Source organism: Pleurodeles waltl, chromosome 7 (assembly GCF_031143425.1).
Source record: "Pleurodeles waltl isolate 20211129_DDA chromosome 7, aPleWal1.hap1.20221129, whole genome shotgun sequence".
Lineage (NCBI taxonomy): Eukaryota > Metazoa > Chordata > Amphibia > Caudata > Salamandridae > Pleurodeles > Pleurodeles waltl.
In genome coordinates, this window is record NC_090446.1 from 5,276,844 (window position 1) to 5,284,020 (window position 7,177).

Below are 7,177 nucleotides of genomic sequence, written 5' to 3' on the forward strand. Positions count from 1 at the left end.
ACAGAGCTGCTGACCTCACTGTGGGCCTCTTCTGGGGGTGGAGTGGACATTTATGGACCCTCCTGCGCGGTGACCTGGCGTTCGGGTCCTGCAGGGGTATAAAAGTATGGTTATTGCTTCTGTGTGTGCCATGGCGTGCAATGGGTGGGTGCCCGTGTATCCCAGGGCTGGCATTCCTTTGTGGGGGCTGTTGTGACGGTGGTTTTGGGGGGGGATGGGTATGTGCAGTGGGCATGCTTTGGTGATGGGTGTCCATGCTTTGTGGTCGCATGCAGGGCCAGGTTTTGGGATGGGTGGGTTGTGATGGTGAGACATTTGCAAGGAGTAGGTGTGATGGGGTTGGGGGTATGATTTGGCATGCTGGTGGGGTGGGGGGGGGGGGATGAAGTAGTGAAGATTTGACTTACCAGAGTCCATTCCTCCAGATACTCCTGCGAGGCCCTCAGGATGCAGGATGTTCAAGACCTGCTCCTCCCATGCTGTAAATTCTGGGGGAGTAGGTGGGGGTCCGCCCCCAGTCCGCTGCACCGCGATGTTGTGCCTGGAAACTATGGAACGCTCCTTCCCCCGTAGGTCGTTCCACCGCTTTTTGATGTCGTCCCTATTTCTTGGGTGCCGTCCCACAGCGTTTACCCTGTCGACTATTCTGCTCCATAGCTCCATCTTCCTGGCAATGGTGGTGTGCTGCACCTGTGTCCCGAAGAGCTGTGGCTCTACTCGTACAATTTCCTCCACCATGACCCTGAGTTCATCATGAGAACCTGGGGTGTCTTTGAGGTGCCATGGGGTGGTGTGGGTGATGTGTGGGGTGGTGTGTGTGGTGATAAGTGTGGTGACATGTAGTGGTGTGTGGTGTTTTGTGCGTGGAAGTTGTGTGGGTGATGGTGTTGTGTGCCTGTGGCTGCTAGTTTGCTGATGGTGGTGTCTCTCTCTCTGGCCTTCTCCCTGTATTTTTGGTCGTAGGGGTTTGTGGGTGATGTGGGTGTGTGTTTTATATTGTATTGGGTGTGTGGGAGTGGTGTGTGTATGTGTATCAGGTGTGTGTATTTGGAATTGTCCAATGTGACTGTGTTTTGTAAATGTGTGTGTATTTTGAGCGCGGCGGTGTGTACCGCCAATGGAATACCGCGGTTGAAAGACCGCCGCGTGGATTTGTGTGTCGTGATAGTGTGGGCGTATTTCTGTTGGCGTGACGGTGGTGGTTTGGTCATCGCCAGTTTATCGCTGCCCTTTGGTGTGGCGGACTTTTGTGGATGTCGGGATTTTGGCGGTTTGCCTGTTGTGGGTCAGAATGACCGTGGCGGTTTACCGCAACCGCGGCGGTGTTATGGCAGTCTTCTGTCTGGCGGTAAGCGCCTTTTACCACCAAGGTTGGAATGACCCCCTCAGTGTTACAAAAATATAAGTACTTTATTATGGTAACACAATTACTAAAATACTGTATAGGCAATACTCCAATAGGAGGTAAGTAACCACACTATTATGTACACATTAGAGGTCAGTAATTAGCATAGAAACCAATAAGAAATAGTGAAGGCCCTAGGGGGAGACCAAACCATATACTAAGTAGAATGTGAAAGGCAGTCCCCCACGCAAGGAAGTGGAACCCCAAAAGTGAAGTACCAGGGTGCCCCCCAGCGACCAGGAGAGAAGAGGTAAGTACCTAGTTTTTTCCCCAAACTCACAGGAGAACTTTGGAAAAGGACTGTGCAAGACCCAGACAAGACTGGAAGAAACCAAAAGTGGATCCGGACAGAAGAGGAGCTGCAAAGGAAGAGGACCAAGTCCAGTTCGAGTTGGAGAGTCCGGCTGTGGCAGGAGCAACTACCCACCCTTCTGTGGGTGCAGGACCAGGTTGACAGTAAATTAAGAAAGTCAGCAGTGCAGCACAGGGGCAGAAGAGGAGTTCTAGAAGTGATGCAAGTGATATCTGTGGTTGTGCTGCAGTTGGTCAGTGGTGCTGGAAATCCACCAACAGGCCTTGGCAAATGCAAGAGTCTGAGAAGAAGGTTTTGTAAGGCTGAAGAGGACCAGCAAGGTCCAGGGGACTTGACCCAAAGATGTGAGTCCGAGGTGACCCTCAGCAACTGGGAGAGTCACATGAAGAGGATCCAGCCACCACAGGCAGCAGGCAAAGGAGTCGCAGGGAGGCCCACTCAGCACATCTGAAGAGAAGTCCCACGCCGCTAGAGCAGCAGGCAGGAGACTGTGCTTTGCAGGGAGAGTGCTGGAGGCCAGGATTACACAAAGCCTGAAGATCCCTTGGATGAGGAACAAACAAGCCTTGGTAGCTGCAACAGTCGCAATGCACAGGGGTACTGTCCTGCAAGGAGAGGCAACGGCTGACCATCTATAAGAGCTGGATAGCTGTTAGAGAGGACCAAGAGGACCACTCCAGACCACCACCTTTGAAGCAGGATCCGAGGAGAGAGGATCCACGCAGCCTATCATCGTTGCAGTTGGTGCCTGCGGATTCATGGGGGTGATTCCTTCACTCCAAGGGAGATCCCTTCTTACTTCTTGTGCAGGCTGAAGACACGTCGCCCTCAGAGGATGCACAGCCACAGAAATGTTGCAGTTGCTGGAAGGAGCTGGAGAAACAACTTTGCAGAGCGGAGTCGTCCCTGGAATTGCAGATTGTCAGTTCCTGGATGGTCCAGTTGCAGTCCCGGTGGCCAGAAGATGAAGTAAATGATGCAGAGGAGTCCTGCTGGAATCTTACATGTCAAATCTGATGACCCACCCAAGAGGGAGACCCTAAATAGCCCAGGAAGTGGGACTGGTCACCTAGCACGGTGACCACCTATCAGGAGGAGGCTGTGACATCACCTGCCTGATCTGGCTACTGCTATGTTCGCAGGGGCTTCTGCCCACCTTGGATTCAAAATGGCAGAATCAAGTGGCCACCTGGAGGAGCTCTGGGCACCACCCCTGGGGTGATGAACAGCAGAGTGGTCACTCCCCTTTCCATTGTCCAGTTTCGTGCCAGGGAAGGGACTGGGAGGGTCCCTCGACTGGTGCAAACTGGTTTATACAAGGAGGGCACCAGATGTACCCTTCAAACCATACCGGTGGCTTGGGGAGTCTACCTCTCACAAGCCATGTCACACCTATTTCCAAGGGAGAGAATGTCACCTCCCTCTCCCACAGGAAATCCTTTGTTCTGCCTTCCCCTGCCTGAGCTGGTCAAGCAGCAGGAGGGCAGAAACATGTCTGAGGGGTGGCAGCGCGGGCTGCCTGGAAAACCCCCAGAAGACTAGTAGAAGCAATGCTGGGGTCCTCTAAGGAGCCCCCAGTGTACATGGAATCATACAACCAATATTGGCAACAGTATTGGGGTATGATTCCAACATGTTTGATACCGAACATGCCCACGTTCGGAGTTACCATTATGTAGCTGGACACAGGTAGAAACCTGTGTCCAGTAGTCTGGTAAAATGGCTTCCCCACACTTACAATGTCCAGTGTAATGGAGCCGGAGTTCGTAGGGCACCTCTTCTCATGCAGGAGCGCCCTCACACACAGATACCTGCACCCTGCCCTCTGGGCTAGTAGGGCATACCATAGGGGTGACTTACAGTGACCTGGTGCAATAACCTGTAGTTAAAGTGTGCATGCACCTTTTCACGCAGGCTGCAATGGCAGGCCTGCAGACACATTTTGCATGGGCTCCCATGGGTGGCACAATATATGCTGCAGCCCATGAGTAACCACTGGTGCCCTAACGCCCTGGGTACCTAAGTACCATATACTAGGGACCTATATGGGGCACCAGTATGCCAATTGTGGGGTGCGCTAAGTCATAAGTAAACAAATTTAGAGAAAGCGAGCAGAGTCAATGGGGTCCTAGTTAGCAGTATCCCAGTGAACACAGTCAAGACACACTGACAGCAGGCAAAAAGTGGGAGGAACCATGCCAAAAAGAGGGTACTTTCCTACAGTGTCTGTAACAGCTGCCTACACAGACTTGATTAATCAGTTCATACTCCCAGTTCTGCTGCTGTGTGGTAGTTGTCAATTTCTGGCTACAGCCCACCCTCATCGAGACAGAGCACAATGCTTGTATTTTCTGCTGATATGTTTTTTTCCTAAGCCCACATACATTGTGTAATATGTGAATTAAAATGTATAAAAGTCTTCAGTTAGGCAGCACTGAACTGGCTGAAATAAGACTAGGCATTGAGACAATATAATTGTTTCAACAAGATTGACTCTTCAGATGACTTTGAACAACTGCTTATTCCATGATCTAGAATGATTCCTTCTCTGTGTTAACATGGGGTATACTTTAGCACAACCATCCTCCCCCTGGCCCCAATAGTGTGATTGACATTAGAGATTTGTACCTGTTTAGGCAAGTTATTGGGATCAGCTTCAAAAGGGCATGGAAGGCCAATATCGCAGACTCCCTGATACTCAATGAAAAAAGATTGTTCAGGTAGAAGTTGAACATCAGTCAGAAGCAAAAAAACTCTAATGTTAAAAATAAGAGCAATTAAATAAATTTACAAGAAGAAATAAGGTGCACAAAATAAGGTGCAAAACACTGGCAGGTGTCTGGACATAACTGCAAGTAGCAATTGGCAAAAGACATTTGGAAATTCTGCTCAATCTTAGGCCTGCAGCAATGTAGACACAATATTGTACTCAAGTTGGAAAGCTTTCATCAGTAACTTATAAGGAGTGCTACTAAATACTTAAGAAATTACTCTATTAACTGGACCAACAAAAACATTGCGAAATGAGGGGGAATTACTAATAAAATAGTGTCAAGATTCACATGCAAGGGGCCCAAACAGCATTCCACTAACTATAATAAAATCAACCACTAAATATTGGAGCTAGATTTTATCCTCCCTGTTGAACTCGACTATCTTCTATGGGCAGGTCCTACCGTTGTGTAAAGGTTCTCTCATTCAAAAGCGGCACTGAAACAGAACTGGATAGTTATTGTCTCACTTCGGCAGCAAGATCTCCGCCAAAAATCTATTGTCATTTCTCGCAAAATGTGGTGAGGCAAGTGAAATAATCCCCTTTAACCATACCGGCTTCAGACTGAAATGTTCAATGGTGGACAACATGTTTGCCTTGATTACCCTTGCCACTCTCAGTGGAACACACAACTCGCAATCTAATCCTATGCTTGCTGAATAATCAACTGCTTTTGTTAAGGAGGATAGTAGCAAGCTAAGGGCAAACCTCCAGGCCCGCGGAACAGATTGTGCACTATCGCATCTATTCATGGAGCTCCACATGAACACTTGGGTCCACAACAAATTGACTAATGGGAATCTCCGACGTCAAGAATGGTTACTAACAGACTCAAACAAGGTTGTGTTCTGGCCCCTCTTAATTTTTCGCTCTATATTGCCAACCTCACTAACATTCCTAAACAGAATGGTGGCAATCCACCCAAATTTGGTTAGCAAGGAATCTCCCACCTCACCTTTGCAGATGATCTTGTTCTAATATCCAATGTCCAGCATGGTTTTACAAAAATAATTTAACCATCTACAAGAATACAGCAAAATAAATGGTTTACTGATACATTTCAGTAAGACAACAATATTGGCATTTGGAAAAACACTGACCAATGCCTGGTAGTCGGATAACAAAAATAATGGGCAAGTATCACACCTATCTCTGCCTAACTACTGACTCATAAAAAACTGGTTTCTACATAAAGAGCACTTAAGTGACAGATCAATTGCAAGTAAACACAGGAGGCAATTGGCCCTACACGAACAAAGCTGGTTCTTCTACACAAAGCAATAACTTTAAAATATATATATATTTTAGACTATCTCTCAACTGAAGATCTTCAACTCCCCATTGTCGGATTAGCCTAGAACTTTACCACCAAGAGGCCTCAACTTTAATAAACCTAGTAAATCACCTCTGGGATGGCCACAACACTCCAGCAAATAGCCTCAAAGGGATAACAAATGAAGATCTAAGTATAACTTCAAGGAAAAGAATTGTGGTAACAGGCTAAAAACGAAAGCATGTTCTAATAGACAGTAATCTTGCACCAGTGGAGCTTGCAAGGCAAACGAAGCATACAAGGACGCTCCTAATTAAGAAAATGATGATATCAGCTGTTCACGATTCCATAACGCAGCGCCTAGTCACATGTAAAAATACAAGTTATAATGAAAAGCTCAATCTATGCAGTGACGGCTACTTGGATTTCAATTTAGGTTCCTTGATTAAAAAAAGCTTTAAGATCCAGAGAACATAATATTACTGTATTACAATTTGAAGGATCATGGTCATACTATGCAAATACATATAGAAAATGTTGTTGCATCACAGGTACATGGAAACAGTTGAACATATCTTACGTCTATATCCAGTTTTGGCTAAAGTAGTAAGTACTTAAAACCAGTCTTTCTCCAGCAGTGGAGTAAGATGCTACGTTGTTATGCTTCTGGGATATGTCAAATCAAATTTTTGGTTGCACAATAAAATATACGACTTTGGCTACATCACGTCCAAGAAGATTACTAACAGACTGTGTGAAATTTGGTGACTAACAATTAACCTAGTAACACTTATAAATCCTACACATTGTTAAAACCTCACACTAATCAAATTGCATCAATGTTTTTAGATCAATGATTTTTTGTAATTATTGTAATGTGCTTTAATTAACTTGAACAATAAATCTACTTACAGTGTCACAGTACATCTAACTTCTGGGCCTTCTACCACATCATAAAGTTAACATTCACTGCTCCAGGTCACTACCCTTAATGGGTCAAGTGTGCAAAAGAAAGGACCTGGTTATGCATATGGAATAAAAAAGTATCTTATGTCCTGGATCAAAAACAGTAAAGAATATTTATTATAGGTTTCTGCCCAACAACCACCTACTGCTCCAAGGCTCAGACAAAATGACTGATAATTACCATATGTTTTATTCCCTCCTCTACAAGGATTTGGTGTGCTTAGAAATAGGCATACATCAGGTAGGAAGCACTACAAGAACAAGCATTCGCAAAGCCAACATATCTGCCTTCTTTGAATATCTGAACATGCCGTTTCCACACTCAGCCACACATTTGTTCATCCTTTGACTAGTTCTTGCATTTTCTTTCTCAATATACTGCACACTCAAAAGCATCCCCACTTTCATGGCTGTATATTTGTATACACAACACAGACAACAAACAGG